We start from the raw sequence: 12,145 nt of genomic DNA, 5'->3' as shown, positions 1-12,145 counted from the left end.
GCACAACAAGCCTCTGAAGCGTCATTCTGAAGCCCTTGAATCCCTCTCAGAGCGAGTCCACCCGGACCTCTCTACTGCTCTGACTCACTGCAACATCAAATGGCAGGTTTGCCACGCAAGCAGGGTCCTCATGGTAAACAGCAAGAGTTTGTTTTCAACACCTCGCTCTGGAGTTTGTGGATGTCAGATCTGTAAATTTTTTTGTGATAGCATTCAGGAAGAATCCACTACAGTAGATCAAAGGGAAGGAGAGGGCACCGGTGTGTCATTGCTAAGGTTTAAAAAATACAAACACATAAAAGCAGGGTTTGAAGTTTGACAGACATGCAGAGAGTATGTTTGTGCAAATGTCCCTTGTGTGATGACAAATGGGGTTGATATAAATAGTTTTTTTTACAGCGCCAAGGTCGTATCCAACTTGAAAATGCACCTCAAAATCTCCAGAAAGCAAATCGTCTATTGCAGAGACCAACAAAAAGAAAGTGAAGACAATCGTAGGCCAGAACCTTCAAAATCAGCGTAACGGCTTTCCCTGGGTGCCACCAATCAATCACGTAAACCAAAATAGGGGGGTGATTACATCTGGTATTACATCCAACCCTGTGAGTCATAAAGAGGCTGGACGCGTGAGCCAAAATGAGGATGAAAAAGAGCCGAACGGCAAAGGAAATCAATGAGTGGTCTGGTAGTCTAAGGATATTGTAATAAGTCAGAATTACTAATGTCTCACAGCACAAACGTGCATGCGTGCATACGTGTTTGTGCTGTGAGACACACACACACACACACACACACACAGAGTGACCCTTGGAGGGAAAAAGTAAGCTACATTAATTACTGCCAACCACATTGAGCTTTTAGCCCACCTGAGAGTGAGGCTTGGATGATGATTGGAACATCAGGGGTCTTCTAAAGGGGCCCGACGTGTAGCTTATACTCTTGCTGAATACTTCAATGGATCCTAAAAGGATTTCTAAATCATCGTCTTCCTCAAATTTCATCTGTAAAAACACTGAAGTGTAAAAACGGCCAGGCAAGAAATAGCTTTAAAACAGTAAGTAAAATGTGTTGGCTTTGGACAAAGCCAGGCTAGCTGTTTCCTCTGTTTCCAGTCTTCATGCTGAGCTAAGCTAGAGATGTGAAAGTGGCAAAGAACTTGATGATCTTTTGTTTTCTTTCACACCTAAAGCCGTCTAAGTAATGCAAAACACTAGTTCTCATTAAAAAAAAGATCACCTTGCCATCTTATTGACAGATAGCAGACACGTATGCAGACATTTATCAGCACTGTGTGACAGGCCAAATGTGAAAGGATGGAGCCAAAACGTTTTCCATTGCGTCACTCTAAATGTCAGTGTTTGTAGAAAAAAAAAAAAAAAAGCCCATTTATATCCGGAATGATAATCTGGACACCTTGCTGGTGAAGAGCAAGTCTGATGTGAGGTAAACAGACAGAAAGGCAGAGAAGCAACGGCTTATTTATTAGAATAAGGACATTAGGAAAGGTTTAATTCTCTGTTTTTTTGCTCTAAAATTTTAGACCTCGACCTATCAATACAACTATTTCAAAGGATACTTTCAAGCCATCCCTTCACAAAGTGACCCAAAAGGATGTACGCTCTGTGACTGTGTCTCCCCAAGCAACAGAAAGCTGTCACAGGTTGACACTTTGGCAGGGAAAACCCTCCAGGACGTGTTCTCCAACTTACAGGGGGGAGAAGGTGAAAAAAGATTTAGAGCAAAAGTGGGAGTAGGTAAGGAAAAGAGAAATGAGCAAAATAAAAAGGAGTAACTGAGAATGCAATTAAGAGTGAAGGACAGAGATAAAGAAAGGAGAAGACAGAGATAAATAGAGAAAATAAAATGAAATAGTGAAGGCAGGCCGATGTGTCAGTCTGGCTTTTTATAAACACAACCAAAAAGCACAAAAAGAACAAAGAAATGAGACAGTAGACACGATGAAGATGAAATGAGATGTTGGAAGTGAACAAAAAATGCTAGCACATGCACAGAATGTGATGTAGAAATTGAAGAAAAGGGCAATAAAAGCAACGAAGAACAGCTGTGAATGAACAGTAAATATCAAGATGAAGAGAAAAAAATATTAGACGTGTACGTCATTTCTTGTTGCGCTGACACCAGAAAATAAAAGCATATGGACTTTAACATGCAAATTGGATTCTTTAAACAGACATGTTTATTCCATTTACTGGCAGAGTCATCCAGAAGGCTAAAGATGAGTCCATGGAAAGTAGCCTTTAAAAGGCTGTATCAGATCCTGCGCCAACAGGATGAAGAATGGTACTTTAAAACATTTAGCAGAGTAATTGGTCATTTTTGTTTGCAAGGAATTACTTTTTAAAAGAAGATTTCAGACGGTTAGCATCTTTCTCGGCCTGGTGAAAATTTAGAACCAATTCTTGAGAATTTAATTTGCATTAAAAGCCTGATTTACCAGCGTTAAGGATCAGTCTTAAGGACAACTATTCAAAAAAGAGCCACCATACCATTTTAAACAGCAACAGTCCATTAAGTTAACATCCACCTAGCAATTGTTTATCCTTTCGACAAATTGCTTTTTTATGTTTCAATACCTATAATGTGATTTTCTATGAACATCTTAGTAAACTTGTATGATGAATGCGATAGGAATAACAAAAGTGTGATGTGGGTCTGCACGTTCCTCGGCTCCACAAACTAATGCCCATGTTTTCAGATGGGGAACGTTTGATCAATCAAGGAAGTAAGCAAGCATGTGTTGCCATTACCTTAATCCAGGTAGTAGAGGAGTAGAAGCTATCCCATGTCAGTGTAGACACAAAAACATATTTATCAAAATGTTACACCATCAGAAATCTACAGTATGTGTGTATATCTGTCTTGGTCAAACACACACACTACTCATGCTGTCTCAGTTATGTAGACCTGTTTACTAAGCCACCGGCCATTCACTCTATAATAGCACCACCTATTGATACTATATGAAGTGCTGTAGATGCAGCACTATTTACAGGAGAGAGTCATTTTTGTGAGTCTCTCTTCCTGGAGTCTAAAGTGAGTTCAGTCACAAATCAAATGTTGCAAGCTTCTATTAACCTATAACTTGCTCCTCCAGCCCCTAGCACTTGGTAAAAAGCTTCACTGGGGCAGGCATAACGGCAACAGATGACTGTGGCATTAGATTTTACAACAGCAGATCCGCTTGTCCTCATGGAAAATTGTCAATTAGAGCATTTGCTTAAATAAAGTTCACATCTGACTCATAGAGAACAGAACATGAAAGATGGGCAAAGTTGTGCAGAATGGCTCCAGCTGTGCTGCACATATTGCAACACTTAACTTTAATAGCACCCTATAACCACTCCGGCTTGCTCAATAGTTTTAGCTAAGTCAACATGAGTGTCTTTTTGAGGGTGGCTGGGGCTCGGTGGCAGAGTGGTCGCCTGCTGTGCCGTCGGAGTGTAAATGTGTGTGAGTGTTAATCTGATGAGCAGGTGGCACCTTGTACGGCATCCTCGGCCACAGGGTGTGAAAGGTGAATGGATCCTGTACTCTGTAAAAGCGCTTTGAGTAGTCGTTTAGACTAAAAAAGCTCTATACAACAACTTTACATTTACTCTTTAAATGTCTTTTTCAGTTCACACAGACTTAGGTGTGTGTCTCTGTACGTCTGTTGTAGCATGAAATGAAGAAGTAAAGCCTGACCTCTGGCTCTGACAACACAGTCCAATTTATTATGCAAGAAAAAGGCTAAACCACACCCTTGGATCTGTCTGAGCTTGATGTATGGCTTGCTAGCATGAGAACTCTAATGCGTGACATTTCAGTGTTAGTCCAAATTATGCAGTTTCTCCGGACATTCATCCCGGCTTCTGTTTCAAGGTTTGCAACACAGCCAATGTAAGTAGTTACGGTAATTGCGTGGCAGCAAATTTGTACAAATCGTTCAAGAAGCTTAAGACAGTTTGGGGTTAAAGGAGAAGCCTTTTTCCACATTGGCAACTCTGGACCACAGTCCTGTTAATTCACATGAGTCTCGATTCCTCTGATTTGCCAAGGGAGCGTTATGGAGCAGGACAAGTTTCACTGTTAGTCCTAAGGAGTAAATTACAATGCCCAGACTAAGACAAAGAGTGACATTCTAGGTCATTGCATGTAGCAATGAATAAAACATGGAGCATTAGCTTGATTAATATTGAGGAAGCAGTGGATAGTCTGCTGACCTCCCCTGAGTGATAGGTATCAAATGCATGACACATTGTGTGTGTGTGTGTGTGTGTGTGTGTGTGTGTGTCCGTCTGTGAGTGCGTTTGTGACAGGGAGGGAGACAGAAGCGCTGCGTGCATGTGTGCAGGGCCACGTATTTGCATGCAGTGTTTTCCCCAATGGCAATTGGTTTCAGCGGCAGTGCCATTCAATTACAGGAGCATTGTCCAAAACCTTTCAATAACACACAAAAGCACAATCATGCTGCATAAGTGTACATCTTCCCATTTAATCCATCTTCTTTTATTTGGGCGCAAAGCTTCAAAAGCTGTACCTCAAACATATGAGAATATTTGATATACAACACACATACACAATGTCCCACTGAAGGCCTGTCTTTCCTCTTTCATGCAGACCTTTCAGACCTCTCGCGCCTGTCCCTTCAAACGTGAAGCAAATTTGCCGCTTTTTGGCTCGCCCGTTCACCTGCCTCTGAACGGACTAACAGACAGCATGTGGGATGTTGAATGATGAACTTATCTCTGAGACTCAGAAAGCAGCCACATAATATGCCAACCCAGCACAACTCACTGCGGGGCTCTGTCTGCACGTATCTCTTCATTGCTGTCTTTCTCATTCCGGGCTGTTTCTATCTCTCTCTTTCTTTGACTGCCTCACCGAGGCTGTTGCTATTCTTGTCTTTGACTGTATTGCACAGCATGTGTATATCAGTTTGTGCTTAGGGGCTCTCCTTCCTCGCAGTCATGGGAGCTTCACTCACCATTGGCTTTAATAAACCCCCAGCTTATCCATGTCATTACTCTAAACACGGTGACGTGAACTCAAAGGAATCCCCAAAAGAAGAATCCCAATTTAGCTCCAGACCTCTTGCAGGCACTTCAGCTTTCTGCTCCGTTTCTGCCACAACCGGAGACTGAACTGAGGCACGCAGCATTCAGCGATGATTTGGGGTTTTTTTTGTTTCCGGGCTGTGTGCCGTGGGTCCATGAAGGAATGCTTTCCCCTTTCCCCGAGTTTGCTAATATGATCAATATGAGGGCTAATGCATGAGGGTGGTTTGAAGCAGTGTCAAATTTTCACTTAGAGGAGAAGAGAAAAGAAGTCCTGGGTGGATTTGGCCCGTGAAAAATAATTGAGACAAAAAACGTAGCTTCAGCCTTGTCCTCTACACAGACACCATGTCCTTCAACTTTGATTAATAGAGCAAGTGCAGAAAGGTTGCATGCATTGACCTTTTATCTGTGTATCATGTCTACCTTTGTGCATTGCGTGCTGCGTGATTGCTCTTTTGTGTGTGTGTGTGTGTGTGTGTGTGTGTGTGTGTGTGTGTGTGTGTGTGTGTGTGTGTGTGTGTGTGTGTGTCTGTGTGTCTATGTATTTATTAGCTTGTAAAATGATGTGTATTGCTGGAAATATAACAAATGTCTCTCCTTTTTTCTTCTGTTAATTTATCTGAAGAGAAGCAGGAGCCTGTGAGGATACATCGCAATCATATAGGTGTGCGTTTTAGTGTTTGCGTGTGTGTGTGTGTGTGCATGTTTGTGTGTGTGTGTGTGTCTGTGTGTTCTGTGTGTAAGTCGTGTGTGGATGTGTAGGCAATGAGAATGTATAGGATTCATTGGCAGCATAAGCCTTATATCTCTACAAAGAGAAGCGCACAAGAATCCAAGCTGCCTTACATGCATAGTTTGTACTTCACCATTGAAAATACCTCTATACATTTCCATTGATTCACCAAGAATATCAAATCTGCCCAATGTTGTTTATGGTATCTATTGATATGAAAATCCCCTGTGGGTCACTGCATTGCCCAGAATTCCTTTTGCAGAAGCCAAAAACAACTTAATAAAAATAGCTGTGTGTATAATGCTTGCACCTTTTACAATCTACGGAGGAATCTTCTCAGATTGTGCATGATTTTTTTGGGGGGGGAATTTTAAGTAGAGCATCATAAGAGATAACTGTACAGCATGAGTCACATCCCGCATTTCCTCCCGTGCTTTAAATAATCTTTATCTTACAGCATAAACACAAGTAAAATGAAATTCTAATTCACATTGCGTCAGTGGTCAGCCCATGCAAAGAGGATTCCACTTTTTCAGGACAAAAAAATGTGACACAAAATAAGGCAAATTGGGATTTAAGATGACTGACAGACAAACTGAAAATGTGGACCTCTTAGCTGACTGATCTTTACACCAGTAATAACTTTAAGAAGTTAAAAAAAGAAAACCTCAGACTTACTTCAACAGATTTTACAAACAGCAGCGCCGGTAAAAGAAACAGATGCTGAGGAGGTCCAGAGAAGCTCGGTGTCCTTTCTCAGAGACGGACTCGCAGCTTTTGCGCTCCTATTAAACGCAGCGTCAATAAAAAAAAAAACTTTATTTTGTGCATCCACGGAGATAAAACCCATAATAAAAATCAATAAAATGCTGCTAAGGCAGCGGCTTTGCACAGGTGTCTGCCTTTTTATGAGATGAATTAATGACCGGCGGTGCGCGCGGCAGAGGAGTGCTGGGCAGGGCGCCGGTCCGTAGCCGTTATGAGCGGTGACAGTTCACCGCCCGGTAATCCAAGTGCTTCTAACTGCCTCCAGTTACGTGGACGAGCGTGAGGTGGTGGAGCTCCTCCTCGCCTCGTGTGCGTGTGTGTGTGTGTGTATCTGTGCGTGTGTGTGTGCGCGTGTGTGTGTTTGTGTGCGTGTGTTCGCGCGCGCACCCGCGCTTGGTATGGACACCATTAAAAACACAATATTGAAAAATTGTAGTTTTATTGAACTCAGTTTCTCAGTTTGTTTGTGAAAAGTCAACAGTGACCAAAGTGACATTTTTGTTGTCTGGGGTTTACTATATATATATGTATAACAATTTTACAGGCTACATATCTTGTTTATTTTTTATTTTATTTTTCAAAGATAATTTTGGCGTCATTTTCAGTTTTTTTCTGGCCCACTGCTTTGAGGAGTAAACTAATGGTCAAAGGATTTGTCACAAATCACATAATAACCTACATTGTTTAGTTATCAGACTGATTATCTAAGGACCATATTAAATCGGTATAACAACAGCTGCGCCGGATGGCTGCCCACCAACGGAGCCAGGGTCTGCCTGAGGTTTCTGCCTCTTAAAAGGAAGTTTTTCCTCCGACCTTCTGTCTGTCTTCTGTCATACCAAATGCATGCTCTCGGGGGGGAATTGTTGGGTCTTTGTAAATTATAGTGGGTGGTTTAGTCCTACATGCTAAAAGTAAAAATTGTTGAATTTAATTAAATCCCTCTTTCTCACTTTAAAGTCTAACAGTCCCACTATCAGACTGTATAAGTTGATACTTGCTGTCTCTCTGCAGATAACCTTAAAGACCCTCTTAAAACATGTTTTAAGATAAATTAACATGCTGGGGAATTTAACATGTGTCTTTTACAGGTTTATTTCCTGCTAAAAAAGAAAGTAAAATGATTTCATTGTTTTATAGTATAATATTGTAAAAAAAAAAGCAATTCAACAATGATGTGAATATTTTCCGTTTTAGAATTTTAACTGCTGGAAACTTTGTGTTGCATAGACCATCAACGACTTCCAGTTGTGATGTCACAAATCATGCTTGCATTATATTTAATGGTTCTCTGTGGAGTTTTAAACCAATATTCCATTAGTCCAACCAATAGTCAAACTTAGCATCCAGGCTAGCCATCGCTAATCTGGGTGCCAGCCATATTTAGCCCCGCCCACAACATTTGAGTTTGGGAAATTTGGTGTGGATTTGATCCGTTGTGGAGAGACTATCCTCGAACAAGAGCTATTCGGACCAATCAAATTTTCAGGGCGGGCTTTGTACGATGATGGACAGATGAGGAACAGCAACACAATCAACATCAGCAAGGAGCGCTTTTGTTGAATTTGTTTACAACAAAGATGTCTGCCGCTGAAGAATTGAGATGTGTAGATTCCGCCATCGCGTCTGTTGTAGAAGATATCGACAGCACATTCATTTTCAAAGAAAAACAGCAATCAAGGCATTTGTCCATCTGCAAGATGTTTTCGCCGTTCTTCCTACAGGATTTGGCAAAAGTTGAATTTATCAACTGGCCTACGTCACATGTTCCAGTACTCTGATTGGTTGTAGGTCTATGCAATTGAGTGTTGAGGCTTTTTCTTTCCTGGTTCGGTTGAAACACGCCCCATAATTACAGCCTTTTTAGGTAAGAAATGTGCAACAAAGTAACAGAATCAGGACTCATATTTGATCCTAGTTTGACAGTTTGATCTGAGTTTTGTGAGCCTGTTGTGTTGTGCTGGATGTTGTATACTACTCCGTCAGTCATCGTCTTAAAGCAGCCACATGTGAACCTGGAAATCTGTCTGACTGTGAGGGGGGCTAGACGTAACTGCCCCGGCAAATGAAACGTGTTTGCGGATTTGTCCAACCACACTCCATTCCCCTGATCACCAGGTGGCGGTGACACGTCACGATGTGCTGCAATGTTCCAGCAATGACACAAAAGAAGAAGACTGCAAGCTTGTAAACATGGATGTTAACAACACTGGCTTTAAAATACTCAGCTGCTCAAATGTTTTATGAGGAAGGAAATGCACAAGACACGTTTATTAGACTTCAAGGATACACACACAATGAGTTTTGGTGAGTACCACTGAATGTAAACTCCACAGGACACTTTTAAGATGAGCACTAAGGACCTCCAGCAGATGGATGCGAAAACAGCCTTTTAGTGTTAAAATGTACAACATCCAAGTAAAGGACCAGTAACCAAAAATGATTCTTGAGTTGAGGTCAACTTTAAAGCCGTACCTCAACTAGAAAGTAATCCTAAACAAGTTAAATAACTGCATTTTTTTAAATGACTCAGACCTTATAATGGCATTATAATCAACAGTGAGTCCTCCAAAAACCATTATTCGGGCCACACAGGAAATTGTTACACATTTCTTAGATTTCTTGGGACAATAATTGCCGACTGAGGATTGTGACCCCCAAACTCATAATGGTTTATCTCATGCGTTAGCATGATGCTGTTTCCGCCAACGCATATCAGCATGTGGATTGAAAATCCATGCTCTTTGTGTATTTAACAAAGCTTTAGAGTAAGCTTTCCCCTGGACAACTGATGAGTTGTATGTTTTCAAATGTCCATTTATCACCATTATAAGTTTTTCTGCATATTTGAGGTAGACTTTAGTCTAGATATGGGGCTATTATCAATTTGTTTAAAAAAAAAGTGTGTTGTATGATGATGCAAATATAAAGGCAAGATCACCAATAGCATAAAGCACTCACCTACTGTAGGGGATTTTTGTACTACAGGCCTGGTAATTTGATGCCAGGTAGACATATTTGGGAACCAACACCCTTGGGAGTATTTTATAAACAGGAGGGGTTCCTAATTGTTGTCTTATATTTGCACAACCTTCTTTTTTACACACAATTATAAAACAGTCAGCTGTGTGTGTCCAGTTCGTGGTAACACAAATTTAACACTCATTTCTCTCTCTCTCTCTCTCTCTCTCTCTCTCTCTCTCACACAGACACACACACACACACACACAGACAAGTCAGTACATGTTGCTGCATACTTATAAAACATTATAACAGTGGAAGATATGATGAGGCTGTCATCTCTAAAGCCAGGAGATCTGCAGACAAGCAGAGCTGTCTTCAAACCAGCAGAGAAGACAAAACATGCACCCGGGAGGAGAGGAGTGGACAAACACAATCTAGAAGTGTTAGTCAACTTCCCGAGCTAAAAACAACATTCCCCTTGTCAACTACGTTGTACATGCATGTCTGCACATAAGTCAATTAGATTGACCCTAAATCATGCTATATAACGAAGAACGTGACTTTCTATTAGTATATATTTCTGGACAGGAAAAAAAATAATAATTTGTGCCCCCCCTGATGGTTAAAGACGGTGGTGTGCTTCTGCTAATTATGCTTAATAAAAGAGAGGGCATTGTCAATTTCCATTGATTTTGTACAAACACTCTTTTATGGGTAACATTATAGGACAATGAATGAATGGGTAATGTCATCAGGAGGCGCTTTTCAGAGTTTAATTCCTGACTGACCGTGGGTTCACTTGTCTGGGACATTTCATTCATAAATGTCGGCTTTTAATGTGGCAGTCATTCAGCCAAGGTGCCCATATCCCAGTAAAATCACCATGCTTGCTGGCTTCTTCAGTTTCAATGGAGCAGCTCCAGGATTTGTCTCCAAATTGCATTACCCCTTTAGTCTCTGGCTGCTGCAGGAAAGATGGAGCCGTACAATGTTATTAGAGCCACATTCATGCATTTTATTTAAGGGTAATTTCTTTAAAAATCAAAGCTGCTATGATCAATATTTTTATATTAACAATGCGACCAATGACTGATTCGGTTCACTTTCACTGCTTTAAACTCCATTTCCAACCATGAAAGGCTCAACTGTTTTCAGCAATCATTAAGCCACTGCACACTACTGCTTAGCACCAAAAAGCAGCAACCAGCTGGTGAACATAGTGGAGCATGTAGCCGCTGTATCAGCACTACATTTCCTCATGGAGAACACAACAGACCTAGGAGAAGAAGGACCTAGGACATTCAACACATAGCGAGTGTTGATGCTGCCTTGTACCTGCTTGGTGCGTAACTAAGTGCCAACAAGTTTGCCGTTTCAACTTTATGAGGTGGTAACATGTCAGTGTTGTGTTTAAGATGTATTTCTGCTACACACAAGTAGCACAGGTTTAAGAGAGCTATACTGTAGTTTGTAAATTGATACTTGGTTGCCAGGTTGTTTGACTTTTGTTCAGATTATATTGCTTAATATCGTTTTCTTTAGGTTTTGGTTCAAAGTTTTGAGTATAGACATGGTTGATTGATTGATTGACTGATTGTTTGATTGATGGATTGATTGATTGATTGATTGATTGATTGATTGATTGATTGATTGATTGATTTATGTGACACCAGACAGAGCCAGTGGTATTCTTGCTGGCACTGCTTGTGTCTTAGTAGTGTGTTTAGTTGGTTACTATTATTCTCATACACCTGTATGATTAAGTACTGTAAGTAAGTAAAGCAAGTGTCTGCTCATGTCCTTGATCAATTACCATAATATATAATCCTGTTTAGTTTGCAACAGGTATCGCCAAATACAGATTTTCACACAACGTTCTCATTCAGGGAATGTTCACCCCTCCTGTTCACCTCTCTTATGGACAACATGTGGTGGCTTTTCTAAATCTAGTATACATTAAAAACGTATTATTAATCTGCAAATTTAGTTGCCAACAGGTCAGAGACTGTAGAGAACTGCTGAACGGGGAGCTAGATGTAAAGTCTTTAACCTCTGGGAAGCTGGTAATTGAAGCATACAGGTGAAGAAGAAGTAGAGGAAGAAGCTGCAGCTCAGGTTGATGTCTTTATGTTTTATTTATTTCATTTCAGCGCTTTTCAAGTGTGTCTGAAGAAAAAAAAAAGGAAATCATCATCTGGCCTAGGGAAAAATAGGCATCTTTATTTGTTCGTTCTGCTCAAATCACTTTTAATCCTGTTAACCTTGATGGAAAGGGATTCTGGCACATTTGCAGGAGGGTGAATCGGTACATGTTATGACTCAGCTATGAGTCATCTGCTGCGAAATATATGGTATTGTCAAACAACAAAAGCCCAGTATGGTTGTTACAGTGAAGACCTATGGTCAGAGGGTAGGGTGTGGTAAATAGTTTGTTAGGACAAAATGTTGAACTCTCATATAATAGGTTAGAATCCCTCTATTAACTAAAATCTGACATGGGCAACTGTAGAAATTTGTATTCACTTCAACAATCAATTACTGCTCCATTACCGTAGCCAAGGCAGGGTGAAATTACATTAGGGCTTAAGAAGCGGGAAAGGGGTGTAATGACTGTTAGTGA

General features: G+C 40.8%; 1 protein-coding gene across 6 annotated transcripts in view; it reads right to left on the bottom strand.

The window, feature by feature from the left end:
- The window catches only part of calcr (calcitonin receptor), a 52,233-nt gene extending 45,422 nt beyond the window's left edge, over positions 1-6,811 (bottom strand). For all 6 annotated transcript variants that reach the window (XM_034891479.1, XM_034891480.1, XM_034891483.1 and 3 more), the window contains exon 1: positions 6,472-6,811. The gene's annotated coding sequence lies outside the window, so the exon portion shown is untranslated. The remainder of the gene's footprint in view (positions 1-6,471) is intronic.
- Positions 6,812-12,145: the final 5,334 nt, after the last annotated feature.

This window comes from Etheostoma cragini, chromosome 14 (genome assembly GCF_013103735.1).
Source record: "Etheostoma cragini isolate CJK2018 chromosome 14, CSU_Ecrag_1.0, whole genome shotgun sequence".
NCBI lineage: Eukaryota > Metazoa > Chordata > Actinopteri > Perciformes > Percidae > Etheostoma > Etheostoma cragini.
This window is presented reverse-complemented; position numbering and strand designations above follow the sequence as displayed.